This window comes from Phragmites australis, chromosome 1, assembly GCF_958298935.1.
Source record: "Phragmites australis chromosome 1, lpPhrAust1.1, whole genome shotgun sequence".
Classification (NCBI taxonomy): Eukaryota; Viridiplantae; Streptophyta; class Magnoliopsida; order Poales; family Poaceae; genus Phragmites; species Phragmites australis.
This window is the reverse complement of record NC_084921.1, coordinates 10,451,330-10,471,033: the sequence shown is the minus strand read 5'-3', so window position 1 is coordinate 10,471,033 and position 19,704 is coordinate 10,451,330.

The window sequence follows — 19,704 nt, the reverse complement described above, 5'->3', positions numbered from 1 at the left end:
GTGCGTGCTGCATAACTCTCCGTGGTAGCGGTACCACTAATCTCCTCCCCCTCACTATCCATGTTATGATCGGCTACAAGATTAGCTTCAAATACATATTCTTCCTTGACATCACTACGACTAACATATCCACCATCTGCTGTTGCGAAGTATGCTCGCTGGCTTGGGCAATCCTTCATGATGTGGCCAATACCTTGGCAGCGACGGCACACAATACCCGTTGTACGACCCGTGGTAGCTGCACTTGAAGAAGAGCTTGGCATTGGATCCTGCGAAATAGTAGATTTGCTCACCTCACGTGATGGTGGTGGTGCTCCTGCTGAATGCGCCCGAGTGTTGGAGGAGGGGGCAGCAGATCGTGTAGATGTAGAAGGGAATGTTTTTGCTTGTCCCGGTGGTACTCGTGAAATAGATGTACTCCCAAAATTGTTCCTCAATTTCTGCACCTGTTGTCGACCCTGCAGTTCTTTTTTTGCCAAGATAGCAAAATGGAACAACCTATTGGTAGTATTGTAATCTTTATAATCAACAAGGTCCTGAATTTCACGTCTCAACCCGGAGTAAAAACGAATCATGGTATCCTCATCATCCTCTTATATATTACAACGAAGCATAGCAATTTGAAGCTCTTGATAGTAATCATGCACAGATTTAGAACCTTGATTTAAGCACTGCAATTTCTTTTTCAATTCACGTGTATAATCAGGAGGAATAAATCTATTGCGCATGGCACGCTTTAGTCTAGGCCATGATTCAGGTTCTAAGCCACTAGAAACTAAACCATTCCACCAAATAATAGCATAATTCGTGAACTCACAAGTGGCTAGTCTAACTCTATGCATTTCAAGAACCATATGAGAACTATACTTTTGATCAATCGTCATTTCCCAATCCAAATAAGCATCAGCATCATATGCACCATCAAAAGGAGGTATTGAGAACTTAATCTTAGAATAAGGATCATCGCGACCATTGCAATTAACATTATTACCTCTGTTACCTTGATGACGTTGTTGTTGTTCACGACGTAATTGTTCAGCACGACGACGTTGCTCAGCACGCGCATCTTGCCCAACAAAAACCTCACCATCTTCCTGGTCACCATCTCCGTCACCATTATTATTATCATTATGTGAATATTCATCATCCTGTGGTGGCTGTCGCAACTCAAGGTCGTTCACTCGCGTGACAAGGTTAGGAATGCTTGTTCTAATGTCTGTCAATAGTCTAGTATGATCCTGCAAGGCTTTGTTGAGTTCTTCCTTGGACACACAATCCTTAAAATCCGACGGAGAGCCATCACCTGACATGGTTAGTAGAAAACAAAGGACAACACAATATTATCCCTATCAACTACTAGGTGGTGGAAGGTGGTGGAAGGTGGAATCACACACAGTTAAGCGTCTTACCACGCTCTTACAAATGTTCTTACCAACGCAGCAAGGAGGAACAACCGGTGACAAGTCTTGAAACCGTGTGAAGCGTGGGATGATTACAAGAGTAAACCTGTTCGGATCAAAGGAGGTGGAGCTTGGAAGGCACAATATGGTAGCAAGGATTAGCAATAACTGTAATCAGATGAGCAAAGCTGAATAAGTGTCCAAAGTATGAATCACAGTTACTGGTCTATCACGTGTCCCTAGTCCTAGCACAACAGCTAAAACAAAGCTAAACAGGATGATCAGATAAAGCACAAGATGGAAAGACACAGCAAACAGCACAATTATCTGGGTGTTCTCTATGTGCTCCTCTTTTTTGTCTTTTAGCACTAGTAGAAATCACGAATATATTATTTTTTTTGTATTTTTCTGATATTTTTTTCTGAACTAGGAGCACACAAGAAACAACCACAGAAATTTTCAGCTCAAACGGATGCAAGATGTGGCCTATAGAAAATCAAGCACGTTCTCTGAAAAGCGTGCGAAAACTTCGCGGCTCGAATACTCAATCTTCCAAGCCGAATTTGGGAATTTTTTTTTGGCGAAACTCAATAAGGTAGGGGAGCAACGGATGTAACTTTTTCTATAGATATCCGTGAAAAAAAATTTGCCTGATTCCGAGTCCGTATGAGAAAGTTATGGCCATTTTACTGAACCCCTGTCGAGTTAGGGGTTTTTTTTAAAGCACCTCTTGCAGAAATTGTTCTCGTTAAGGTATGACAAGCAATAGGATCGCGAGAGGAACAAGGAGGGCAACGGTGGCAGGGCAATTGGTACAAGGCGGCTTGCGACCTATCTAGGGTTGGCGTGGCGGAAAGTAACACAAGACGGCTCGCGGTGGCAAATCGAGTAATGTGGTGGCTCGACTTGTTGGTGGGGATGCTGGCGATGGGATAGCGGTGTGATCAAAATAGCACGGAGCGTTGACTAAAGACCAAGAACACGACTCTAAACCAGCAACAAGACTCGACCACGGACACAAACTCAACAACGCGCAACTGAAAACAAAAATTGCAAAGGCACAAAGGGTTCTAGGGCAGCGGAAATTGACGGAATTTTTTTTGGCTTTTTCTGGACTCTAGGTAATGAAAAACAGACTAATCTAAAGGGGAAAACGAAATTAGCTAACGGGCAACCTGAAAATTTGATACCAGATGATGGGATTGTTGGCCTGATCTTCCCATAGGTAGCGATCCAAAAGCTTCGACCCGAACAGATCGTCTCCCTTGCAATCACTACACCACAGCTCCGTTGGTTATCAACCGTGTCGCACGATTGATCTCGCCAAGAAGGCTCAATCCCTGCAAGCGTACCGAGAACACAAGCAAGAACGTAGAAGATACAATCTGAAATATTGCGAATAGAATTCAAGCACTCGAAGTTGGGGTTCCATAAACACTTGCGGCGGTCTAGTCCATCCGGAACAAGAGCGAAAATCTCACAATCTGTGTGTACATCAATATCTAAGCAAAACTCAACCCTAATTGGGGCGGCGGCTATTGTATATAAGAGACTAGGGTCGGCCAAGGACCCCTGGATGCATCCCTAATGGACTCCAACACGTTACACGGCACAACGTGCCAAAAAATGGTGGCGTAACACCCTGACATATTCTGGACGTCCACTTGTTTCGACGATTCCTGTTGACTCAGAAAGAATTTGGATATGGGATCAGTCCCGTTGGAAAGCCTATCTCCTTAGCTTTCCAACTATATGTAGAACGTCAAAAATGGAGTCCGTATGCGTCCTGGGCGACGATTTTAGTGCAGTCTGGTCCTGGACTCTGAAACGGACTCGAACTTGATTGGACCTCCACCTTGGCTTGGGTGCCCTTGCTGGTCTTCTCCCGTGTTCCTAAGTAACAATACATCACAATTATTCAGTAGCATCCCATCCTTATCAAAATATAAAGGAACACTAAGGAACGAGCTCACCTCATAATTTAGTTGACGTGCACGAGCTCGTGTCAATGGACCTATTGTTGGAGGAATACTCGGTGTGTGTATCCGAAAGAGTGATGTCCTCATCACTATTTCCATTGGAAGATGGGTGGTAAGCTATGAGACATCATAGATAAAGATTTTTCCATCCTTGATCCTAATAATCTTACAGTTGAAGATAGAGAAAATACTCTTGCTAATGCTCAAGCTATGAATGTTTTCTGTAGTGCTTTGGATCTCAATGAGTTCAGCCGCATTTGCAAACTTGAGACCGCTCATGAAATTTTGGAAACCCTCAAAAAGATTCATGAAGGGACAACCATTGTCAAGGATATAAAAAAAATTATCTACAAATGTCAACTTGCGAAATTTGCCATGTTACCGAAGAAAAGCATTACCGAAATGTTTAATCGCTTGAAAAACATAATAAATAAGCTCAAGGGGCTTGGTATGGATGTATCCGATGTTGATTTTTCTTATAAATCTCTTAGAGATTTACCTAACAAATATGACACTATTGTGACTTTGCTTGTGAGATCAAATTTGAAGAATATAACTCCAATGGAGATCTTGAGTGAAATTCTCACTCATAATTTTTTGAAGAAGTCACAAGAAGATCTTCATGATTATGCTACCAAAGCAAAGAAGAAAAATATTTCATTCAAAGCTCAAGAATTACGAGATAAAAGTGATCATGAAGAGAGTGATGATGAAGATGATAATAAAAACCTGACTCTATTTGTGAAGAGATTTAAGAAATTCATAAAGAAAAAAAGGTATCAAGGTGGATATAGCAAAAAGGGAAAATCATCCAAAAGAAACTCTTTTGAAGAAAGAAGGTGTTTTGAGTGTGACGCAAAAGGGACACATTTTCACAAATTGCAAGAACAAAGAAGAAAAATATACTAAGAAGGGGAAGAAAAGTGACGACAAGAAGGTATTCAAGAAATTCTACAAGAATAAGGGAGAAGGAAAGTGACGACAAGAAGGTATTCAAGAAATTCTACAAGAATAAGAAAGATAGCAAAGCGTGCTATGTATATTAGGATTCAGATGCAAGCTCAAGCCATGACTCCGATGTAGAAAAGCCATCTCAAAATTTCAAAATGGTCTTGCCAGTGTAGCCATCAAAGAGACAACTAAACTTTTCTCCACACATTTTTGTCTCATGGCAAAATGTAACTTTAAGGTATCACGTGACGAAGGTTAATATTTATATGATGATCTTGTTAAGTTGATAAATAGTTTTGATGACTACATGAGCTAAGAGAGATCAAAGTTTGACGAATTAAAGAGAAAATACACATCTCTTCAAGAATCCTATGAGGATCTAAAGATACAAGCTCATTTCATATGTTGGGCCTTTGAGATTTCTTTGGAATTTCAAATATAATGGGCCAAGCCCATATATTCTAACAATCAGTGCTATTTCACTAAACTGCTGTTGCGAATTGTGAGATACAAGATTGTTAGTCATATTTTTACCACACCACAAACTTGGCGTTGACCTAGAAAAAAAGTAATTCCTTTTTGAATTGGCCAAGGGAAGATGGTAGTAGATTTATCGTGAAAGTTCTTCGCTTCTCACATCTTTAACACTTTATTTGTGACAATATACACTACTAGGGAACACCTCATCTGTAATGGTTCGTAAAGGCTATCTCTAATGGTGGGACGAACTGATAGAGACAATTGGTCAGTGATGAGGAAGCCTCATCTCTAACGGGTGAACAATCAATAGTGATGTAGTCATCTGTAACTGTTCATAAAGCAAAGCTGTTAGGGATGACTGCATGCCGCCGTTGGTGGGGCACTCATCTGTAATGGTTCGTGATAGGTCATAGTGACGAACTGTTAGAGATGTAGTTTTTTTCTTTTGATTTTTTTTGTTTTATTGGCTAGCCTCAGGTTTTGCTAGCCATGCCCTCTGAAAAATAGCAGATCACATACATTCACAGTTCATAGAATTGCATATATATCATAGTTCATATAATCACAGACATATCACAGTGCATACAATTGCACATCACTATTCATAGTAAGTTCACAAAAAATGATAGGTACAATATGCAAGTAAAATTTCAAAGCAAACACTTGCAGCTCCTCCACAGCCAACGGACTTTGAGTCTTCAATTGAAAGCTGCAATAATTAATATAATAATAAAAGGTAAAGTAGGTAGTGCGCATAAAAAAAGATGTGGCGAGTACGAAAAGTAGAGGTAAAGAATCGACTATAATTCAGTGAACTATTCAAAGCAAATATTTACAACACAATAATAATTAGTTTGCTTCATTTGTTGTGGAAAAGTCCTTTTTCGTTAATGACGCTTAAGAATATGAAAGGGGATAGCCTTCCTCTAATATCGCTTAGGTCGACCTTATCTATCTTCGATGCAACCTAATAATAGTAAAAGAGTAATAATCGTAGAAAAGAGTATTGTAAGTACACGTTATTCGTAATGGTATTGGTGATGGAAAATTCATAAGTGATATGAGTTAACAAACATCAAGATTAGATTGAGTCACCTGACTTATGAGAATTTTAATGTGGTGGTAGACAAAGAAAGCACATGTGTTGCCATAATTGGGTTGTTGGGGGCATGGGTAATCAAACCTATGTGATAAGTTGATCGTATTGTCCTCTTGCTTGCCTCCACTTGCAAATATGGTTTCCATGCCCTGTTAATTACATCTCTAAGACAAGTGTAATCGTGCTTTTTCACTTGAAGAAAGTGTATAACCTTGCTCCATTTAGGTACTATGACCACAAGGATCCAATAGTTGTTGTAGGAACGTAGTTAGTTATGATTAATTATCATCTTTTGAATTATACGAGAAGAATAGTGAATAGTTTCAAGCACTTACTCTTGATTGTAGGGTAGCATTATGTAGTCCATGTCTTCATAGCTTGTGAGGCAGCGGTTCAAGTATTCCATGACATTATCAGACTGAGCTGCTATCATTGTCGTGTTAACTATTTGCGGGTCCATGAAATCGATCGTGTGTTTATTCTATTTTGCTTCCATAAACATAGCCTTGAAAATGACAAGAGTTGTTCTTAAGCATTTTTCTTCATTAATTACTAGAGTATAGATAAGAGAAGAAGGTACTTACAGACAAAAGCATCCGAGGAGTGACATTCTAGAGCATTCAGATTGTATAGGTCGTAACAATCGTTGAAGCCAATAGAGATGAGTGTCAAAGCTATGTTTGACAACTATGCTTGTTGGCCGATTGGATCTCTTGGAGTTCATCATCTCCATGTACCATGCATGCAAGCGCTGGCAAGCCACACCCATCCTGTTTAATTCTTCATCACCAACCAATGGCCTGCCAAGCACGAAACTACTTAGTTGTAGCTTCTTCGGATCCAACGAGCTTTTGGCCTTCACCTTTCCTCGTGCATTTCTCCTAGTGTTCTTTACAGGAGCTATTTGAGCCTTGGTTTTGACTGGCGCAGTTGTGGTGGTACTTTGTCGATAGGAGCATCGTTGAAATTTGGGAAGTCAACTTCAAATTGGTCCTACACCGGTGCCAGAGGCGGTGGAAGAGATGGATGAGGGACTAGTTTTATTACAATATCATGCTTCATCCATTGGATGAAACTTCCACGGGTTGCACCTAACGTCATCATTTCATCCGAGAGAGGCACATCCAAAGTATAACCAACAAAGTTATCGTAAACATGATCCACTGACACCTTTGCATATTTATCGAGCAACTAGGCTCTATGCACTAGGGTATCTGGTGTCAGATGGAATGTCAGGCCCATGGCAGCATCCACACTGAATGTAGTGGTGACCCTAACTTGTAGGATGCACGATGTTGCTACCTCTAAGTGGTCCACGGCGTAAAGGACCGTCCTTTTGTACCTGCTCCATTCTTGTTGACGCAAAAATGCTCCTACGTTGCATAGAGCTTGCTTCCATCGGAGCAACGAATGCTTGAGGAGGTGCGACAGCTTGCTATTGTCGAATCTCTATCCTTATGTGTCACAACTCTTCACGTAGTTTCACTTCAAATTCTAACCGCACCTCTCCTATAACCTCTCCTTTCAACTCTTAATTCAAGCGCGCTTCTCATTCCACCTTGTTCTTCTTACGCTTCTTGTACTCAGAGGCGTAAGAGGTAAGCCCTACCTTCCAAAGAATGGTAGCCCCATACCCTCGAGTCTGGCTAGGGCGTTCTAGGATTTTGAGTGCCCTGGTAAGGATATTGAAGGCAAACGTTGATTCTACCTCACCTTGTGAAGACTCAACACTCAGTTCTTCCTACACGATGATGAAAATATTAGTCATTTGAAGTTTTAGTTTGAACATATACATTTAAGTTGGAATGAAGAGAGAACTAGAAGGTACCATGATGTGTGTGACCCTCGCATCTCCTTCATTCCTAAAACTGACAGTGCCATCTGAATTAACAAATCCTTGTGCTCTTGCCCAATTCCTGGCACATTATCGTTAATGTGTGAAAAAGGTGGGGCAACATCTGCTCTTCTCGCCTCTTCATCCTCCTATTCCCATTGTATCCTTTTTCCCACATATCTGGTTGTGCCAAGTTGGTGCGGATGCTCGTTCCTACTCTGTAGTGCTTTATGGGCTTGACTAGAGTGCCTGAACTCATTGGTGGTCTTCATGAACACAAATGCATCCCACACCTCAGGAGTAAGGAACGCATATTCATTCAAATGGCTTTGGCCTGGAAGTACATACTTGGCGACCAGCTTTGACTTGAAGCTTTTCCAGAGTATGTCCATCTTCATCAACGCATGGTGTTTCATGACCTCCTTCGCATCCTCTGGGACCTCGAAGTAGGTTAATAACCTATCCCGGAGATCATCTTTTTGGTTTTCTGGGACTTCCGGCCATGATCTTATAGTGATAGGGATCCATTGTCTCACAGGGATGTCACAATTGTTCCTATATGAATTTGCTGCTTTCTTGGGGGCTAGTGGGAACCCCATTGTGTCAACCTTTGTGATAGTCAACTTGGTATCCGGAAGCTTGTTTCTAGTTCTAGGACCTTGACTAGTTGTTATTGTTCTTGTCCCAGCGACAGTGATGAAGGTTGTTCACCAGACATTTTTCAAAGCTACATAGACATACAATTAAAACCTAGCATATCTATTTGCATGCACATTTTTCAGAGCTGCATCCGGAAAGCACACTTGCATTCAAGCTAATTCATACGCATTCATCCTAACAAAGGAGGAGGAGGAGGAGGCACTAGTGGAGCCCGAGGTGAAGGTGGCAGTAGAGGGGGGAGGCGGCATGTTGGCGATTAGCGGTGCACGTCAAAGTCGAGTTGAAGGCAAAGCGTTGGCTGGTGATGGAGGAGGAGACGGGGGCAGCGTGTCGATGTTGGGAGGAGGATCCCGGGGTGACATGTCGGTGGAGCGAGGATGAGCCCAGGGCGGCGCGTCAGTGGAAGGTGCAGTGGAGAGGCTAGTGCATCGGTGGAGCGAGGACGAGCTCAAGGAGGCGCGTCGTTGAAGGGGTGACGCACCGGAGGTCAGACAAGGAGGTGGCGCATCGACGGTAGGCGGTGCACGTCGGAGTCACGGAGAAGGTAGTGTGTCGGCTGGTGGAGGAGGAGGAGGCTGGGGCGGCGCGTCGGTGCTAGGAGGAGGATCCCATGGCGGCGTGTCAGTGGAGCAAAGATGACCTCGGGGTGGTGCGTCGGTGGAAGGGGTGGTGCGTCAGAGGTCGATGGAGGGGACGATGTCTCGGCTGTTTTCAGAGGACAAGGTGGTGTGTCGGCAGAGGAGGGGTGACGGTTGAGGAGGAGGAAACCCTAGATTTGGTAGAGGACTGAGTGTCTAGCGAAGATTGGTATATTCTGAAAAATGGCAACACTACCGACTAGTGGCTCAGCCAGCAGTGATAAGTGGCAACATTGCCGGCTGAAGCCACCAGCCGGCAAAGCTAGACACTGTAACGGTTCAAAGCTATGAACCGTTACAGATGTGTTTTCCTCCATTATTTTAGAGCTCCATAATTACAATAACTTATATATAAATATACATATTTCAGAGCTTGATATTGTTTCATTACAATATATTGGGAAACAGAGCAATACAAATTTTTGCATTACATAATATTGACAAACATAGCATTACAAATTGATGCATTACAATAAAGTTGGCAACAAAGTAGTCAACTTCTACATATATATATTCCTTCATCATGATCTTGACGTATGTAAACAGCTTCTTCTGTTGGTTGCTCATTGTCGAGAATTATGGCATGGCCTAAAGGGGGCAACTCGTCATATTGATTATATTCTTCCTCATCAATGACGTGCTCAACTCCAACAATTCTTCTTTTGCCCGGTAGAACAATGTGAAGCTTCTTATTTGCTGGGTCAGTTACATAGAAGACTTGTACAACTTGTTTAGCAAGAACGAATGGTTCATCATTGTATCCAACCATTTTGAGAGTAACAGTTGTGAAACCGTACTTGTCGACCTTGACCCCTTATAGGAGTTGGACCCATCGACATCGAAATAATGGTATCTTGAATTTTATATAATTCAGCCCCCAGATTTCTCTATGAATCCATAGTGCGCATTGTACCCAGTTCCATCCTGAAATGCATCTATATGAACCTTGCTATTTTGGACAGAACTTATATCGTCATGCGGTCTTGTATAAAAGGTGTAGTCGTTAATATCATATCCTTTCCGTGTGAGAACATCCCATGATGGACCTTTTACCAACAAATACAATGTTTCACTCGATTGAGTGGTACTCATCGATATTCGCTCCTTCAACCATTCATTGAACCGAGAATTGTGCTCTTTTGTGATCCAACCGTCCATACGTCCTGGATTTTATCGGCAAATCTTCACTTTGTACTCTTCGAAATATGGGGTTACTTCTGTCATGTGTTGCAGGATAGTGAAATGGGTTTGACCATATCCAAGTTGTTCAGGATTTACCGATTTCCTGCCGATCGTGCTAACGCCTGCGAGCCTACCCTCATGACGAGTCTTAGGCACTCCGATAGGTGCAGTATGAGCCATATAATCGATGAAAAATTCAATGACCTCTTCAGTTGTGTATCCTTCGACAATACTCCCCTCAGGGCGAGATCAATTCCATGCGTACGCCTTCAGAATTCCCATGTATCTCTCAAACGGGTGCATTTGCCATAGAAACACTAGACCACATATTTTCATCTGCTTCACTAGATGTACAATCAGATGAACCATGATATCAAAGAACAATGAAGGAAAGTACATCTCGAGTTGACATAGGGTTTTCACCAGTTCTGCTTGAAGGTCATCAATTCCTTCGGGGTCAATGATCTTCTGAGCAATGGCATTAAGGAAATAGCATAACCTAATGATCGTGACATGAACTTTGGTTGACAAAATATTTCTAATAGCAATTGGTAGAATTTGTGTCATAAGCATGTGACAATCATGCGAGTTCATACCAATTAATTTCAAGTCGTCCATTGATACAAGCTTACGGATGCTTGCTGAGTACCCAGATGGGACTTTGATCCCATGCAAGCATTGACACAATTATTTTTTCTCCTCTTTGGATAGAGTGTAGCATGTGGGAGGGAGAAAAGCTCTGCGGGTTACAGTCTTTGTTGGTGCTAGTTCACTCCGAATGTCCATATCAACTAGGTCTTGCCTTGAATTCAATCCATCTTTCGTTTTGCCTGGAATGTTCAATAACAATCCAATAATACTATTGCAGACATTCTTCTTGACATGCATCACGTCAATACAATGACGAACCTCAAGGTATTGCCAATGCAGTAACTCCAAAATATTGATCCCTTCTCCCACAAGCTCTTTTATTGGGCATTGGAGGTTTTCCTTCTCTTTCCAAACACAGTATCGATATCCTTAACCATATCATGCACCTGTGGTTTGGTAAAGTTCCTTGGAGGAAGTTCCTCCTCTTTCTGCCCATTAAATTTTTTCTTCATCCTCCAGTACGGGTGATACTTCGGGAGGAATCTAAGGTGACCCATGTAGACAGTCTTTCACGATTTATTTAGCCACATACTATTTGTGTCTTCCCAGCACTTTGAGCATTCGTTAGATCCTTTAATATTTTGCCCCGATAGGTTGCCAAGTGCAGGATAGTCATTAACCATGCAGAACAACAGGGCGTGAAGGTTGAAATTCTCTCATCCGTATGCATCCCAAGCATTCACCCCTTCGGTCTAAAGTGTCTGCAGATCATCCACAAGTGGTCTTAGGTACACATCAATATCATTACTAGGTTGTCTCGGCCTTTAGATTAACATCGCCAGCATAATGTACTTTCTTTTCATACACAACCAAGAGGTAAGGTTATAGTTGTAGAGAATGACTGGCCAGGTGCTACGACAACTACTCAAGCTACCAAAAGGGTTCAAGACGTCCGTGTTCAATGCGAACCTGATATTTCTTGGGTCCATCCCAAACTCTGGAAAGATCCGATCGATATTCCTCTATTGGATTGAATCTGCAGGATGTCGTAGCTTACCATCGGACTTTTGATCCTCTGAGTGCCAGTGAAGCAACTTAGCTTCCTTTGGGTTGGCAAATAATCACTTCAAATGAGGGATAATAGGCATGTACCACACACTCTTAGCGGGACATCCCTTCTTTGACTCTTGCGCTTATATCGAGACACTTTGCATACATGGCATACTTCCAAATCGGCATTTTTTTAGTACAATATACAATCATTTGGACATGCATGTATTCTTATGATCTCCAAGCCCAATCGACATAAAACCTTCTTCACTTCATATGCCGTCATTGGCATCTCGTTTCCCTCAAGAAGCATGTCCTCCAGTAAATCTAATAGTTTCGTAAAACTCTTGTCAGACCATCCATTATCAGCTTTCAACTTCATAAGCTCTAGCACAACTGATAAGTTTGTGTACTTTGTTTTGCAACCAAAGTACAGAGGTGTCTCTAAATCCCAGCCTAGTGAATTTATCATAATCCCTCTCATTGTAACTTGTTTATTCTGCATCACGTAACATCTAGTCAAGATTATCATCAAAGTCAAACATATCATCACCGGAAAAAGAAGGAACGAACATGTCATCATCTTCCACTTTGTCGTCTCCCCACACTATGTAAGAAACCATCAAAGGAGACAAACCATTAATGACGGCTGCTCAGTACGTGTCACTACTGTACTATTAGTGATGAGTTAAATGATGACCCGTCACTAATGTGTGGCCTGGGTTGGAACTCAGCCAAGACTTATCACTAATGAGGGGTCATTAGTGACGACGAGGAAATAACTTGTCACTAAAGATAGTAGTGATAGATCATCTCAAAATCCGTCACTAATGATGGAGTCATTAGTGACGGGTAGAGAGAGCACACTCATTAGCGACGAGTTACCTAAAGGTCAGTCACTAATGAGTCAGTCATTAGTGACAGGTAGAGAGGACACGCTCATTAGTGAAGGATGATAAAGACACCCATCACTAATGGCTGACTCATTAGTGACAGGTCATTAGGTGACCCGTTATTAATGACGGGTTGGATCCTAGGTCATAGCTGGTCGAGTAAAAAATTCATAACTTTTTTATACTGACCTAGATAGGGAAAAACTTTATATAAAAATTATAGCCAACAGCGAGGTTTACAACTTTGTAGTTGATCATTTTTTTATTTGAAGCCATATAGATGCATAAATAATATATAAAGACTGTCGAAGGAACAACACAGAAGGTCACAAACTAAAGTGCTAGATCTAGTGTAAAACTAGTAGGAATCATTCAAAAAGACACATATGGTCACAAAGTTAAAAATTGTAAATTCAAATATTTTTTATTATGAGTTTGATAAGTTAGATTGATGAAATTTTTGCACAGCACTAACTTTCAGATATAACACTATGTCTCTAAAAATTTCCAGGCAAATCGGAGAAGATCAATTTTCGATGAAAAACTTCAGAGGTCTTGTCGAAGGTCTTTCGAGCCTTTTTTGTGTATCAAGAAAGGTACATGTTTAAAGATGTGTACTTTTTTTTAGATGTGTCTCCTCATTAGCTTCAAGAGTAGAGGTCAAACGTCGAAATCGGATTCCGTATGCAAAAGTTATGGCTGTTTACTGAACATTGTATGGGTTGGACACAAACTTTTTCATACGGAGTCGGATGGAGACAAACTTTATGTGAACATTGTATAACTTGGTGAGATCTACAACTTTGTAATTGACAATTTTTTCATTTAAGATTATTTAGATATTCAAATAGCCATTCAAACGTTCAATCAGAAGATATCAAAAGATTGATTTTGCTATTATACTCAACAACGAATGAGAGGATAGAAAATTAGAGGGGTCACGCACGCGGAGCTCACTTCTGAGGTCGTGAGTTCGAGTCCTGGAATCACGTGATTTGTAAATGGTCGGGTGTGGTCGGGTGAGCAGTGACTTGTCGGGTGTCTGATCGGTTGTCAAATTTTTTCAGACAAAAAATTATTTCCTTTTTTCAAAACACATATTAGTGACGGGTCGGGACTAGACCCATCACTAGTGTGGAGTTATTAGTGATGGGTCAACTCTAGACCTGTCACTAATGTTTATCATTAGTGACGGGTCGGATCCAGACCCGTCACTAACGTGTAATCATTAGTGACAGGTCGATCCAGATTCGTCACTAATATATATCATTAGTGACGGGTCCAAACCCATCACTGATAAGTCCACATTAGTGACGTGTTAAGAGTGACAGGTAAAATACCCGTCACTAATGAGGGTTATCACCTATCACTAATATGGATTTCTCGGTTAGTGCCATCGGACACATCGGCAACTACATCATCGATAACTTCCTCTTCATCATGTTTAGTCCAACAAATATAGTTCTTCATAAAACCTCTTTGTATCAAATGAGATTGTATCTACACTCTATCAGCAAACATCCCCTCGTTTCTACAAGCAAGGTACGGACAATGCATATGTTTATTTCCCTTAATCGCCTTTTTCTCCTCCGTAACTGTTAAAAATTCAGATAAACCGTTCATGTACTCTTCGCTCATGTGATTACCGTACATCCAACTGTGATCCATCTAAGGAAATAATACAATTCCATATTGCCAGTACAGTACATAGCCATATTAAACAAATATAAACACCGCAATACAATATTCAATAATAAATTCAGCAATATATAATACATTTCAGTACAATAAAAATATAATATACGTATAAGAATGGATCTTTCTTTTTAGCGAAAATGTAAAAGACTTAATACTGACTTGAAATGGAGCCAAATTTCGCCCCCAACCCCTCCTAGCCTGATGATCTACAGTGGATCTGGCCGGAATGACCCTACATCTGGTCCAGCAGGACTTATATAGATAATGAGGGAGGTCATCTCTAACAGTTTATAAATTATGAACTGATACATAACATCTGTAATGGTTTGTATTACACCAACCATTAGAAATGAGAGTAGATGACAGTGGGATGTCATCTTTAATAGTTTAAAAATTATTAATCGATACAGAACATCTATAACAGTTCATATTATACTAGTTTTAGAGATGATCTCACATCTATAACGGGTCATCCCTCCCAACCATATCTTGATCGGGTCTATTTTCTAACCGTTAGAGCTCATGTTATTTCAAATAGTTATACTTAAACCGTTAGAGATGATTCGTCGTGGATGACTATTTCTGTAGTAACGATAGATATAGAAATAATGACCAAATGTGTATTCTAAAGACCATGGGGCGACCTCCAACGCGCCGCAGAGAAGGTACATCGGATCTGAGACTGTTGGCGCAGTTTGTTGCGCAGCACTTAAATATTCAGGCTTCAATTTGCAAACAGATGTGCAGCACGGCCGCAGGCGGTTGACTTCCCTGCTACACGGTCACAGTAGGCCTTCACTTGATGGTTGGGACCCGCAGCAACAATGTCTAGGAGGGTTGCGATTTCCTTCTTGCAACGGACGTTGGCGCGCAGCACGTCGGCAATAGTAGCAGCAGCAGCAGTACGTGTTTTGATGAAGAGATGCGCGTCCGATAAAAAGGAAAACAGCCTCTTGTCCGCGTCGAGCTTTTCCGAGACGAAGGAGCCGGAGACCTGGTGACGCAACAGGGCACGCGGATCTAGCGATGAACACCGGCGGTGTGTGGTTGATCGGGAAGAAGAAACCGAACTACTTTACCTTAGACCTAGATGAAAAAAATAGAAAAGCGATTTTGTTTGTTTGGTTTGTGCGTTCATGAATGGACAGTTCCCATGGATTTAGATTGGGGCTGGTATGCGCTTACTCGTATTTGAATCGGCTGCTAATCGTATTTGAATCGGTTTCTAAAAATGAACAGCTTCTATTTCGGTTCCACTTTACATAATATACGATCTGTCAATTTTGTTATCATCATATGCCTCTGTTTTTTTGCAAATATTATTTGCCAAAAAATACATGTATCTCAACGTACCTCAAGCAATTCATTGATCATTATAAATTTTTATAGGGCGATGATTGATCACATCGGCCATATTGCTTCTTAGGACGATAATAAAACATTAACCATTTCATATCTTCATGCAGTATTTCAATGCATCTTGCCAAATTCCTGTTGTTATTCTGCCCCAAGTAAAGTTAGTCTCTCATTAATTGATAAATTTTATTTATTATTTTGTCATTAGACCGATTTCTTGACTCAAACCGGTTTAGCTTAGGGCATATCAATCTATCAAACGGCATTGGCAGGTCGAAGGTACGATATAGTGTCGCTGCATAAAAACTCTCATGTCGATGATTCTAACCATCAAACCCTTGCTTTGGAGATGATATTGATCACCTAAAATCATCTAGCTAAATAGAGCCCTTTAGACCACCCTTACTATCCTCGTACTTAGTCAAAAGCTCATTAAATGTGGGCTTCAATCTTTAACATTTTTTACGGTTTTGTTTCTACTTTCATTAACCTTCCGATGATCAACTTCCAGGCGTTGTAGTTTGATCATCATTGGCTTAACATTTTTGCATAGCCCCAGAATTCGACGTTTTTGTACCCCTCTTATCTACCATCACATTTTTGCCTTCTGTAGATTCAGCCTGAGATGATTGAACAAGCACTTTCTTGTTCTCAAAATCAATCACGTTGATAGGAATAGATTGTGGTCTAGTTGTATTTTTGGATCTTCGGTAAATTTCAATCATCATTCATTAATAACTAATTAAATCTATCAACAAAAAATATTATAATCATTAGTGGTATAAGAATAAAAATTATTCTATTTACAATATACAAGCCCTTTTAATTATTCAAGTGGTGGTATAACATGATTATCGGACAATCTAATTTATTTTTTTAACAAGTAATCAAACATTTTATCACATTTAGTAACATTAAAAGTGTACTTTATTTTTTCTTGCCAATTCTTTTAGGGATTCAGCTTTAAAGTTGGGCAAACGAATGCTTTAGACTTTCAAGCCCATGACCACTGGGTCACACACATATATGCCCTCATCATCCGATGACATGGGATCATACTCTATTAAATTAACATATGTTTGAACAACCTTATTCTTCTCGTTAAACCTTTAGAAACTCTTAGATTGTTTAGCATGGCATTCTTGAGCCATAATTTTTTTTTAAAACTTGGTTAATGTCTCAGAATTCTTGCCCTTCTAACATTTCTTTAAGATGTGAAAGTGATCCAGAAAAAGATAGCTTAGCTATTAGATAGCACCAAATTAAAACATTGGTTCTTTGTATATCTAAACCTTCCAATATAATCAGCAACAAGTTCATCATTATTTTATCTAAGCAATGTCAAATGTGATAACCTCAATTCAGTATCTCCAGTATAAAAAATATTCATGAAACTCTCTCTAATTGAGGCCATGTATGAATATAATTTGCTCTCTAATTGAGGCCATGTATGAATATAATTTGATGTAAAGTAGTAAATCAAGTAAATACAGTGCTAGATAATGATAAAGAAAATAATATTAATTTTAAAGCATCACTAGCACCAACTTCACCACACTATGCAAGAAATTGACCAACATGTTCCAATGCGGTTCTACCATCTTCCCTAGTAAATTTAACAAAATCATGAACTCTAAATCCGTGAGGATATAGAGCTGTATTATAAAAATTAGGATATAGCTTTTGATATGCATGTGCCCTCTTTTAGCCTCTACTCCAAAATGCTCTCTCAAAATACTAATAATTTGTTCCTTCATATTTTTAGGTCATAAAAGTGGTTCGGTCATGTTGCGGCCTCAAAACTTGGGGTTGTGTTGCATCATAAGCATGTGACACCATAGGCTATATATATGGAGTATGTGATGGTGATGTATTAAAATAATTATCTGATAATTGACCATAAGCAATTCTTGACCCCTAGAGTGGTATAGGAGGCACACTATATGTTGCAGCGTTATACAAAGGCATGGACATGTTTGCTGAATTTCCATTTACTCGGCTATGGTAATTAATTGCATGTGGAGCTGAGCTAACTACATTGGACATATTATTTGGTAATGAAAAAAAAGCAGTGCAACCTCCGTACTAACAACATTTGGTGTAACAAATATTAGCAATGTAGTGTTAACTAAATCTACAATATTAGTTCGGCTATGAATTTAATGTATTGGCACACCTTGTTGTATAGGCATATATGGTATAAATGTTACCGATGTATTAAAAGGTATGTCTCTTGTTGAATTTTACCATCACTATTAGGATTTGAAGTACTGACATTATGCAATAAAAGTTGCTTTCGATCTTTTTTATTTTGCAATTCAAGAAATATAGCCCTAACGCGACTAGTAAGCACATGACCATGATCATTCACTAGTCTTTTAGAATTATTATATATAGCAGCGCCAACAGATTGATCAACCGTATGAGCAAGTTATTTTTAAGTAATAGGTGAGCTATTTACAACAAGTTTTACCTTGGACTTGGTGTAAATGGGTGGCAATGCACATTTCTTCATAAAGACACCTTATCTTATCTTTTAAAGCACGATAACATCATCTTGTTGAATTTCAAATTGTGTTTCTCGTACTCCTCGAACAACTCATTAATAATAAATATGATAATATTATCAAGATTGACCTTGGATCCATCCTTAGCTATGATCAGATCCCTTCAATTCCCTAACGGAGTTCCCAATTTGTATTGGCACAATTTTTTACGCAACACTTTAATATTCAAGCTTCAATTTGCAAACAGTGGTGAACAATAAGCCTATTTAGGGTCCGGTTGTTTCAGCTGGGGATTTTAAAAAACTGCTCGTAGAATTTTTATTATAAAAAGCTAAATTGTAAAAGGTTGGATCGTGAAAAACTTATAGATCGTAGATTCTAAATTTTTTTATGAGTAGTCCAGTAAAATAAATTTTTATAATTTGTAAAAAACTAAGAGAAACTAACTTGTTGGATTTCCACAATCTAACAAGCGAATTATAAAAAATTATGACAAAAAACTATCTATTTATTCTAATTTTAGATTATAAAAGCTAAATCCCGTAATTCGAAATGGAAACAAATGTACCCTTAATCACGGCACTATAACTGTCGTGGTACTGTAGCGTCAGATGTGCAGCACGGCAACATACGGTTGACTTCCCAGCTACACAGTAGGCCTTCACATGATGCTCAGGAGGCTTGCGATTTTCTTCAGCGCAGCACGTCGGCAATAGCAGCAGCAGTACGTGTTTTGATGAAGAGCTTGGCGGCCGATAAAAAGGAAAATGGCCTCCTGTCCACGTCGAGCTTTTCCGAGACGAAGGACCCGGAGACCTGGAGACCTGGAGACGCAGCAGGGACATGGGACTAGGCGATGAACACCGACGGCGCGTGGTTGATCGGGAAGAACAAAAAGAAAATGAACTACTCTACCCTACACCTAGATGCAAAAAATAAAAAAAAATGAAAAAACGATTATGTCTGTTTGGCATGTGCGTTCGTGAATAGGCGTTCCCATGTATTTATACAGGAGCTGATTTGTATTTGAATTGGCTACAAATTGTATCTAAATCAATTTCTAAAAATAATTGGCTATCATATCGATACCGGTTTCATCTGCACATAATATGTGACTTGTAAAATTTTACTATCAACAGAGACTAGTCACGTTCCAAAACTCATTCCATGGATCCTCCCACCCCCACACATGGAGAGCCAAGGCGACTCTTCGTCTTCTTTTTATTAGAAATATCAACACAACTTATAAACACATTTACATAAACATACATACGTACTCACACAATATTTATCAAAAGATCAAAAATATTGAGTTTGAAAATTGATGAAGTCACTGCAGACGTCTCGTTATCGACATGTATATCGCTACTATAAAAAAAGATTTCA